Source organism: Heloderma suspectum, chromosome 1 (assembly GCF_057233095.1).
Source record: "Heloderma suspectum isolate Gila_16-S chromosome 1, 16-S_ref, whole genome shotgun sequence".
Classification (NCBI taxonomy): Eukaryota; Metazoa; Chordata; class Lepidosauria; order Squamata; family Helodermatidae; genus Heloderma; species Heloderma suspectum.
The window spans coordinates 152,638,733-152,650,758 of NC_139458.1; positions in this window are offsets into that span (position 1 = coordinate 152,638,733).

A 12,026-nucleotide genomic window follows, 5' to 3' on the forward strand; every position below is an offset into this window, starting at 1 on the left:
GAGCACATTCCAAGGTAAGAGAAACATCTTTTGAATTTGCTTTTATCATGTCGAGCCAGCCCTAGATCCAAGCCATTACATTTTTTTGAGCCAAGAACTCTATTGGAACATTCTGGAAGTGTGAAATCCGGTAGAAAACTAAGTTCTAATCCACACATTAGTCTAGGAGGCGTGGATCAGAATTCTCAAAGATCAAATTTCCCAAGCATCCATGGTCTGTATCCAAAATGAAAATAATTTTCAGTGGTATTTTTTTTAGAAAGGTAACATGATGGGTCTTTCAAATATTCCAAACTATATTAGACATAGGGAGGAATTGTTTCTTGAGTCAAAACATCTCCATTTGACATGGGGGTTTCAATTTCACTCTCCAGTTAAGAGCTGAATGTGGAATTATACATCTGGAACAGCTAGAGCTGCATTTTTTTTTTCTAGAATGGTAAGTGTCACAAGAATTTGCAAGATCAACTTATCTTACAACATTTTAGGCAAATTGGCAGAATCTGCCAACAATTATGATTGCTTTGGGGTTGTTATCAAAACTGACACCTTCAGCCTTACCGACTGATGTGTGTTGGAAACTGTTCAGAAGAAACTATAGGGAAGATTGCCATAAAACCAAAGAATGGGACATACACATACGTGCCAATTCTACTGTTTTCCTACAGGGATACCTATGCAATATGGAAGATACACTCAGCAGATCTGATAGATCCTATTTCAGTTTCAGGTCAGGTTAATTAGACCTGGAACAGAATTGGATTAATTGGACTTACTAGTTGCCTCTTCTACATCCCATATGACAGTCCCATAGCTTACTGAGAAAAACAGCAGTGTGTACATGGAGGCAGTCCCTTGGTAAAAATTATTCCACAATATTTGTTTGTTCATTTGTTTTATTACATTCCTATACCATCCAATAGCTGAAGCTCTCTGGGTGGTTCACAACAATTAAAACCCCAACATACAGCATAAAATATGTACAATATAAAATTTAAAATGTTAAAAATACAGTATAAAAGTAAAACCAAAATAAAACCTAGCAGCAATGCAGAGATTTAAAATACAATAGCAAATTTAAAACAACATAACTAAAAGTCTAAAATGCCTGGGAAAATAAAAAGCTCTTCACATGGCACCGGAAGTGCACAACGTAGGCGCCAGGCAAGCCTTTCTGGGAAGCTCATTTCATAACTGGGGTGCCACAGCAGAAGAGGCTCTCTTCACAGCTTCAGAGACTTAAATGGTTGCCCTAATATCCCCAGAGAAAGATTCTTACTGTAGGGAAGAAAAACAAGACAGAAATATTTCAGTTTGGAAGCTTGAATATTTAGTTGTCACATAGAAATATTAGAACTATTTTTGGAGTCACATATCTTTTGACATCTCTAGAAATTGCCATAATAAAACCAATTAACTTTATGATAACACTTGTATTTGTAGCAGTAAATTAGAAATACCCTAAGAAAAGATAGTTTTGTGACAGTTTTAAAATGGTTTGCTTAGTACATCAGGAGGAGAAATGGTTGAGTAATAAAATGATATAATATCTCGGGGTATTTTTTTTAACTGTTTAATAAAATGATACAATAAATGATGGTTGTTATGGCAGCCTTGGGGCATGAGTGATTTCTGGCAGGGTCAAGTCCAAGAGAAGATAGGGTTTGACCCAGTGGTACTACATACAGGTTGAGATGATAAGCCAGGTTATAAAGACAGCCCACTGTGCTTGGCCCAGTACATTTTGCTGCTTGAATCAGAGCCCAAATGGAGACCCCTCCTCCCACTACAGCAAATGCTTTAAAACAGGGCTGGGCAACTTGTGGCCCTCCAGATGTTTTGGCCTACAACTTCCATCAGCCTTAGTCAGCATAGCTAATGGTGACGGTTCACGGGAGTTGTAGACCTAAACATCTGGAGGACCACAAGTTGCCCAGCCCTGTTTTAAAGCATTTGCTGTAGTGGGAGGAGGGGTCTCCATTTGGGAGACTGCATTAAAAAGTACTAGTGCACCATTCTGACATGGATTCCTGCCTTCATCTTGGAGGTCACTTCACTGTGCAGCCAGGCAGGGCTGGCCTGTTCCCCCATAATTGCATCTTTATGTTGAGAAGAGCAGTGCCTGTTGAATATCTGCTTGTCACACAGCCATTCATGGCACATAATGTATTTCAGGAAAAAGTAATCTAAGTCTTCTAAATGCTTTGGAATATTCACTAGCCAACTAAATGGACTATACAGGGGTGCTTACAGAATACTGCGCCCACTCATTTCTTAGAGGCATAGATTTTAATACCCTAATAAGGCAAATGTCAGTATCATTTTCTAATAGACCATTTACAGTGCAATCCTGTGCATATCTACTCAGAAGTAGTCCTACTGGGTTCAATGGGTCTTACTCCAGATAAGTGTCCACAGGATTTCAGCCATGCAGTACAATCCAAGTATATATGTTTACTCAGAAATGCCCCATTGAGTTCAATAGGGCTCACTCCCTAGTAAGAATATTTTGAAATACAGCATTAGTTAATTTTATTTTCTTAAAAACGTCAGTTTTCTTTCTTATTTTCCTCCCTCCCTCCCTCCCAGAAAACCTTCATAGATGGTGATGCTGTTGATCTTCACTGCAAATTTTCACTGTGCAGTCATTTATTGATTGTGCCGAGTTGTGTTTTTTTTAAAAAAATGTCTTGCACACAAAAAATAGTTGAAATGTGTGTAGTGTTACTAAATCAAATAGCAGATAAAAGGAAAACAAATTGAGACGATGCAAACATGTGCTGCTCTAATACATGAACTTTCAAGCAATATTCAGAGGACAATGGTTTGAACATTTCAAATTGATCTTACGCTTTAAGGTCAAAAGCAGGTCTGACTGTTTTTCAAATTGCATGGCTTGAGGGGGCGGTGGAGGGTTCCTTTTGAACTTACAATTTCATTGATTTTTTTCAGGGGGAAAATGCTTACTAACAGAAAAGGAATATTATGACCATAATAATAGTAATTATGAGAACAATAAAATATTAACCCCCACCCGCCCCAGTCCTCTCTCAGAGGCTTACAATGCAACATAATTTAATATAGTCTGACTCCATTATGTATTACCAAAACAAATATCTGCACTTTTTGTTACACATAACTAACTTTGTACTCTCTGGCTGGATCCAGATTTAAGCTGAAACGACTGTGCTGGTGGAAGTGGACTTACCCACCCCCTGCTTTCCATGGCAGCTCCTCCAGCACCCTAAAAATAAAGGGGTAAGCTGTTGTGGTGAGGGGAGGGAGAATCCCCCCCCCCAAATTGGGTGGAGGGATCTTCCATGAGTGGTGCCCTTCCTCTCTTCCTCTTGCGAGAGGCAGATCCTGGATCCAACTTGTTTATCAACATCTGGATAACTCAGAAAGGGAGTCTAATTTTCAAGAAATTTACTTTTCTTCTGAAGACTGTCCATCTAAGATCTGTTAGTTTTTGCATAACTGCAGTGTCCCAACATTTATATGTCTGTGGCTAATTGTATAAAGCATAAAGCCCACTGACAGGTATCCCTTTCTTCTCATCCATGTGGGAACAAATGATATCGCCAAGCGGAGCTACGAAGAAATCACTTCAGATTTTGAAGCTTTGGGAAGGAAATTCAAGAACTTTGGGGCCCAGTTAGTTTCCTCATCCATCCTTCCGGTAGTTAGAAGAGGGATAGAAAGGGAACGAAAAATACTCCGGGTGAATGACTGGCTATGAAGGTGGTGCCGACGAGAGAGATTTGGATTCTGGGACCACGGGCTATACTTCCTGGAAGATGGGCAATTGGCAAGGGACAGGTTGCACCTCACAAAGGCTGGGAAGAATGTGTTTGGCCACAAAATGAAGAACTTCATCAGGAGGGCTTTAAACTGAATCCTATGGGGAAGGGAGATGTAATGTTGGGGGTAACAATGGACGTAGGCGCATGCACTGCAATGGAGAGAACAGCTCTGATAGTGCCCAATAATAGTCTTCAGACACATGTAGGAAGAAAGCCAGACTATGAAGCACATGGTCTTCAATGTCTATATACTAATGCCCAGAGTATGGGAAACAAACAGAACGAACTTGAACTCTTAATACAGGAGGGAAATTATGACTTGATAGGTATAACTGAGACTTGGTGGGATGACTCTCATGACTGGAATACAGCACTTGAAGGATATAACTTGTTCAAAAAGAACAGGAGGAACAGAAAGGGAGGTGGGGTTGCACTGTATGTGAAAAATACATATCTCTGCACAGAAATACAGGAGGATGAGCTTGGTAGCCCCATCGAGAGCATCTGGATCAAAATAAATGCAGCAAAGAATAAAAGGAACCTGGTGGTTGGAGTCTACTACCGGCCACCCAACCAAGGAGAAGACGAGGATGAAACTTTTGAAAAGCAAATAGCCAATGTTTTAAGGAAGCATGATGTAGTAGTAATGGGGGACTTCAATTTCCCCGATATTTGTTGGCAGACAAATTCTGCAAAAAATGGCCCCTCCAGGAAATTCCTGACTTCTGTGGCGGATAACTTCCTCCTACAGAAAGTAGAGGAAGGAACTAGAGGATCGGCTATCCTTGACTTGATCCTAACCAACAGAGATGACTTAGTGGATAAAGTAGCAGTTACAGGAACTCTAGGGGAAAGCGACCATGTTGTACTTGAGTTCTTGGTTCTAAGGGAAGCAAAAGCTGAGTGTAGTCAAACGCGTACCCTGGATTGTAGGAAAGCTGATTTTAATAAACTCAGAACAATGATCAGTAAGGTCCCATGGCAAGCAACGCTAACGAGAAAAAGAGTCCAAGATGGGTGGGAGCTTTTAAAAAAGGAAATTCTCAAGGCACAATCACAAACAATTCCAACAAGAAGAAAAGGTGGAAGACAACAGAAGAAGCCAATGAGAGGTCCAGGACAATCAAGAGGGTCGCACTCCCCCTGTCTCTCTCCTGGCAGAGGTTATCCCACAGGGTGACCAAGGCAGTTTCCATTCCAAAACCAGGCCGGAATCCCAATTGAAATGGATCTAGATAATCCGTTTCATTCAACAGTGCCTGGAGCTGTCCTACAACCACCCGCTCAAGCACCTTGCCCAGGAAGGGGATGTTGGCCACTGGCCTATAATTGTTAACATCCTCTGGGTCCAAGTTAGGCTTTTTCAGGAGTGGTCTAATTACTGCCTCTTTTAAAGCGGCAGGCACCACTCCCTCTCTCAAGGAGGAATTTACAACCTCCTGGACCCAGCCGGACAACCCCTCCTTGTTTGATTTAATAAGCCATGAAGGGCAAGGGTCAAGCACACAAGTGGTCGATCGGACTTGGCCAAGCACCTTGTCCGCATCCTCAGGCCTCAGTAACTGAAACTCATCCAATAAAACTGGACCAGACGGTGCTCTGAATGCTTCTACCAATGGAACTGCATTAATGGTGGTGTCCAATTCATGACGAATCTGAGCAACTTTATCCTCAAAGTGCCGTGCAAACTCGTCACAGTGTGCTACCGAGGGTTCCACCTCTTTAATCTTTATTAGATTAATAAAGGAACTGGCAGAAGAACTCTCAGAGCCGCTGTCTATTCTCTTTGAGAAATCATGGAGGACGGGGAAAGTGCCAGATGACTGGAGGAGGGCTAATGTTGTCCCCATCTTCAAAAAGGGTAAAAAGGAGGAACCTGGGAACTACAGACCAGTCAGTCTGACATCAATCCCTGGAAAAATTCTGGAGCAGATGATAAAGCAATCCATCTGGAAGCACCTTGAAAACAATGCAGTGATTACTCGAAGCCAACATGGATTTGTCAAAAACAAGTCCTGCCAGACAAATCTGATCTCATTTTTTGATCAAGTAACCTCCCTTGTAGACCATGGGAATGCTGTAGACATCATATACCTCGACTTCAGCAAAGCTTTCGACAAAGTGCCCCATGATATCCTGATGAGCAAACTAGCTCAAAGAGGGCTAGATGAAACAACGATCCGGTGGATCCACAGTTGGCTACAGAATCGGACTCAAAGAGTGCTTATCAATGGGACCTTCTCAAACTGGGGAGAGGTAACGAGTGGGGTACCAGTGGGGTCCAGGACTGAGCAGGGCTCAGTCCTGGGCCCGGTGCTCTTCAACATTTTTATTAATGACTTGGAGGAGGAGGTGCAGGGAATGCTGATCAAATTTGCAGATGACACTAAATTGGGCAGGATAGCTAATACTTTGGAAGACAGAAACAACATTCAAAGTGATCTGGATAGACTGGAGCGCTGGGCAGAAAACAACAGAATGACATTTAATAGGGACAAATGCCCAGTTCTGCACCTAGGAAAAAGAAACCAAATGCACAGTTACAAGATGGGGGATACGTGGCTCAACAACACTACAAGCGAGAAAAATCTTGGAAAAGTTGTCGATCACAAGCTGAATATGAGCCAACAATGTGATGTGGCTGCAAAAAAGGCAACTGCTATTTTGGGCTGCATTCATAGAAGCATTGCTTACAAATCCGGGGAAGTACTAGTTTCCCTCTATTCAGCATTGGTTAGGCCTCATCTGGAGTACTGTGTCCAGTTCTGGGCACCACACTTTAAGAAGGATGCAGACAAACTGGAGAGGGTTCAGAGGAGGGCAACAAAGATGATCAGGGGACTGGAAACAAAGCCCTATGAAGAGAGACTGAAAGAACTGGGCATGTTTAGCCTTGAGAAGAGAAGACTGAGGGGAGATATGATAGCACTCTTCAAGTACTTGAAAGGTTGTCACAGAGAAGAAGGCCAGGATCTCTTCTTGTTCATCCCAGAGTGCAGGACACGGAATAATGGGCTCAAGTTACAGGAAACCAGATTCCGGCTGAACATCAGGAAAAACTTCCTGACTGTTAGAGCAATACGACAATGGAACCAATTCCCTAGGGAGGTGGTGGGCTCTCTCACACTGGAGGCATTCAAGATGAGGCTGGACAGCCATCTGTCAGGGATGCTCTGACTTGGATTCCTGCATTGAGTGGGGGTTGGACTCGATGGCCTTGTAGGCCCCTTCCAACCCTACTATTCTATGATTCTATGATTCTATGTAGGTCTTGTAGGGGCCTGAGTATCGTTCCCATGGGCTACATATAACTTTGATGCTATTAAATGAATTAAACAATCTTTTGTAAGTATATGTTTTAAGGTAGACAATGGTAATTTTAACATGGCAACTCTGTAATGGCTATCATATTAGCCATTATGTGGTTATTAGCCATTATGAGAGCCAGTTTGGTGTAATGGTTAGAGTGTTGGACTGGGAGATCCGGGTTCTAGTCCCCACTCAGCCATGAAGCTCACTGGGTGACTTTGGGCCAGTCACTGACTCTTAGCCCAAGCTGCCTCACAGGGTTGTTGTTGTGGAGTAGGACCATGTAAGCCATCTTGGGTTCTTCCTTGCAAGAGGAAAAAAGGTAGGATAGAAATGCAATAATAAAGAAAGAAAGAAAGAAAGAAAGAAAGAAAGAAAGAAAGAAAGAAATATTCTTCTTGGAATGATGGCAAGTCTAGTCAGAAATCGTATGCGAATGTTCAGATGTTATGCTTAAGTTGTAGTGTTGGTAGTCAATAAAGGTGCCAACTGGGCATCAGTAGAGCATTACCATCAATTCACTACTGATTTTTCTTAGGTCTACATACTATTCTTATAACTTTGTCTTCTACCATGTGATAACCACTCCTGGGATACCTGTCTGTCTACATAGAGCTGTGTCCAGGCACCCCGTTATAGAAAAGCAGAGCATGCAGTCATGCATCCTTTATTGTATTTTAGACCACTTGTGAAATATTTTTTACAAGACAAAATAATTTTACAGTTGAATTTCTTTGTCTTTGAGCATCAATACACATCAATACATGTGGTTTATATTTATTACTGCACTTTCAGATATTTTTTTAAAAGGCGTAATAAAGCTTAAAAACAATGGGAGAGGCACCAGAGGTTGATGATGTCATGAAAAAGACCTGCAAACGTCCGAGAATGACCAACCACGAGTGCATGATAAAAGCCTCATGTGAAGAGGCCTTTTTCCTATGTTAAGATTTCTAGAACAGGCATCCCGACAGGGTTGGTATGTTATTTAATAAATGTCAGAATTACCTTCAGCTTTTAAACTGTGGGTAAATATAACTCAGACCACACAACTTCATGTACAAGTTTAGTCATGTGAAAATAATAGAAACAATTATCCATGAAAAAGTGGACTTTTCCTGCCAAAATGATTGTGTGAATCAAAAGTACTGTCAATTCTTGAAAATAGCAAAGAGCCCACTTTGGACATCCAAGGTTGATTGGTTACCCTGTCAATTACAAAAGAAGTTATAAAGAACTGGTATCTCTCTGTAGATATATTAGATGAATATAGATCTCAGTGGATGGTGAATGGTTAATCTGTTTCATAAACTCTGCTCTTAAGGCTATTGTCACCTTTAAACCCTGCAAATTATAAGTTTAGCCTCTTGCCACATCAGCAAGACAAAATGAACAGGATCTCAAGGGGATGACTGCGACCACAGTAAGCTGATGAATATTTCATTGCATTGTTTTAGCTGTTCAGGCTGCAATCCTATGCATACTTATTTGGGAATAAGTCCCATTGAACACAATCATTCCCTCTAATGGCAAACTCAGGTGGGGAGTGCCAACAGAAATGGAGTTGAAACAGAGACAATGAGGAACAAAAGGGCAGCACTGGCATGCTTGGGCGAACCCCAAGGTTTGCAGAAGTACAAACAAACTTTTTTACAAACCCAGAAGGTTTAACCCCAAAGAAAACATCCCAATGAAGACTGAGCATGCTCAACAGCCACAGAAAGTTGATGGTAAGTTGGCAAAGAAAAACAAAAAAGCAGTGGGTGGGGAAGTGGCATGGCCTGTTGCAGGTAATGTCTGGCTGGAACCTGAACACAGCATCCCAGGAGGTGTTCTTTTGACACATCACCATCAGCGGTGCATTTGGTGGGGATGTAAAAGGGGGCCTTCTTGATGGCCACTCCAAGGCTGCAGAATTCCCTGCCAAAGGATGCTGGGTTCACTCTCTCTCTGCTGGCCTTCTGCCAGCAGGCAAAGATCGTTGTGTTCAAGCAGATCTTTGGGGTGTAAGTGGGTCTGTTGTGCTGGGTGCAGTTTTTATTCTGTTGTTTTTATTGTATTTTAATGCATTGTTTTATTATTGTTTTAATCAAGTTTTATTTATGATTGTAATCTGCCTCGAGTGTCATTTTTCTTAGAGCATCTCTACACCAGCCTAAAATCCTGCATTTAAAACAGGGCTTTCTGCTTCAATCTCAAATGCAGGATCACAATGGACTCCCTTTATATGTGCTTCCTTTCCCCCTCCCCTTTCCCCCTCCTTCTCCCCCTTATCTGAGTCTTCCATAGGTTCCATTGAACTAGCTCCTCTTCTTGCAGCTTTCCTTTTTCACGGAGGGAACTCAAGTGCAATACAAGCTGGGTAATTTGATACCTCATTATCTCCATCTATTTAAAAACGGAATAAGGGTCATTTATTAGTGCAGGGATGCCCTGGAGTTTCACAACATCATCTAAAGGAAACTTCTGTGAGTGAACAATCTCAATAGTGAGTGAGCATTCTCAATAGCAGGATGAAAAGCTCCGTGTGAAGAAGCCCTTAGTAGAAAGGCAGGGTACAAATCAAATCAATCAGTCAATCAATCAGACTGTATAAGTGCTGCCTGCCTTATATCTTTATGCTAGCATAAGAGCTCCTAGCAAAGACAAACCCAGAAATTTCCTACAACTTGGGAGGTTTCAGGGGAAAAGCACCCATACTGCCTTAGTATAAATTTGTCCTCAGATTTCTCTCTTCTCTTCTCTTGTCACTGTCACATGGACCTTGTAACTGTGTTATCCATGCTGGGGTAGTCTCCTGTTTAGACTACTGGATCACTGCCTTGTTGTGGCGAAGGGGCTTGCGTAACTCAGTGAAGCCATAAGCTATGCCGTGCAGGGCCACCCAAGACGGACAGGTCATGGCAGAGAGTTCTGACAAAATGTGGTCCACTGGAGAAGGAAATGGCAACCTACTCCAATATTCTTGCCAAGAAAACCCCATGGAACGTATCACAAGGCTAAAAGATATGACGCTGGAAGATGAGCCCCTCAGGTCGGAAGGTGTCCAATATGCTACTGGGGAAGAGCAGAGGGTATTTCCAAGTAGCGCCAGAAAGAGTGAAGCGGCTGGGCCAAAGCCGAAAGGACACTCAGCTGTGGATGTGTCTGGCGGTGAAAAGAAAATCCGATGCTGTAAAGAACAATATTGTTTAGGAACCTGGAATGTCAGATCAATGAATCAAGGTAAGCTGGAGGTGGTCAAACATGAGATGGCAAGATTGAACATCGACATCTTGGGAATCAGCGAACTAAAATGGACAGGCATGGGCGAATTTAATTCAGGTGACCATCATATCTACTATTGTGGGCAAGAATCCCTTAGAAGAAATGGAGTAGCACTCATAGTCAATAAAAGGGTGGGAAAAGCAGTACTGGGGTACAATCTTAAAAATGATAGAATGATCTCAGTACGAATCCAAGGCAAACCATTCAACATCACAGTAATTCAAGTCTATGCCCCAACCACTGAGGCCGAAGAAGCTGAGGATGATCGGTTATATGAAGACCAACAACACCTTGTAGAACTAACACCAAAAAAAGATGTCCACTTCATCATAGGGGATTGGAATGCTAAAGTAGGAAGTCAAGAAATCACCGGGATAACAGGCAGGCATGGCCTTGGTGTACAAAATGAAGCAGGACAAAAGCTAATAGAGTTTTGCCAAGAGAACATGCTGATCATAGCAAATACTCTTTTCCAACAACACAAGAGGCGACTCTACACATGGACGTCACCAGATGGTCAATATCGAAATCAGATTGATTATGTCCTTTGCAGCCAGAGATGGAGAAGCTCCGTACAGTCAGTCAAAACAAGACCTGGAGCTGACTGTGGCTCAGATCATGAGCTGCTTCTTGCAAAATTTCGGCTGAAATTGAAGAACGTAGGGAAAACCACTAAACCGTTCAGGTATGACCTAAATCATATCCCTGATGAATATACAGTGGAGGTGAGGAATAGATTTCAGGGATTAGACCTGATAGACAGAGTGCCTGAGGAACTATGGACGGAGGTCCGTAACATTGTTCAGGAGGCAGCAACGAAATCCTTCCCAAAGAAAAAGAAATGCAAGAAAGCCAAGTGGCTGTCTGATGAGGCTTTACAAGTAGCTCACGAAAGAAGGGAAGCGAAAAGCAAAGGAGAAAGGGGAAGATATACCCAACTGAATGCAGAGTTCCAGAGAATAGCAAGGAGAGACAAGAAGGCCTTCTTAAATGAACAATGCAAAGAAATCGAGGAAAACAACAGAATGGGAAAGACTAGAGATCTCTTCAAGAAAATTGGAGATCTCAAGGGAACGTTTTGTGCAAAGACGGGCATGATAAAGGACAAAGAAGGCAGGGACCTAACAGAAGCAGATGAGATTAAGAAGAGGTGGCAAGAATACACAGAAGAACTATACAGGAAAGATCTGAATGTCCCTGATAGCCATGATAGTGCGGTCACTGAACTTGAGCCGGACATCCTCGAGAGTGAAGTCAAGTGGGCCTTAGGAAGCATTAGTAACAACAAAGCTAGCGGAGATGACAGTATTCCAGCCGAGCTATTTAAAATCCTAAAAGATGATGCTGTTAAAGTGCTGCATTCAATATGCCAACAAATCTGGAACACTCAACAGTGGCCACAAGACTGGAAAAGGTCAGTTTACATTCCAATTCCAAAGAAGGGCAATGCCAAAGAGTGTTCAAACTACCGCACAATTGCGCTCATTTCACATGCCAGCAAGGTGATGCTCAAAATCCTACAAGCTAGGCTTCAGCAGTATGCGAACCGAGAACTACCGGAAGTACAAGCTGGGTTTCGAAGAGGCAGAGGAACTAGAGATCAAATCGCCAACATTCGCTGCATCATGGAGAAAGCAAGAGAATTCC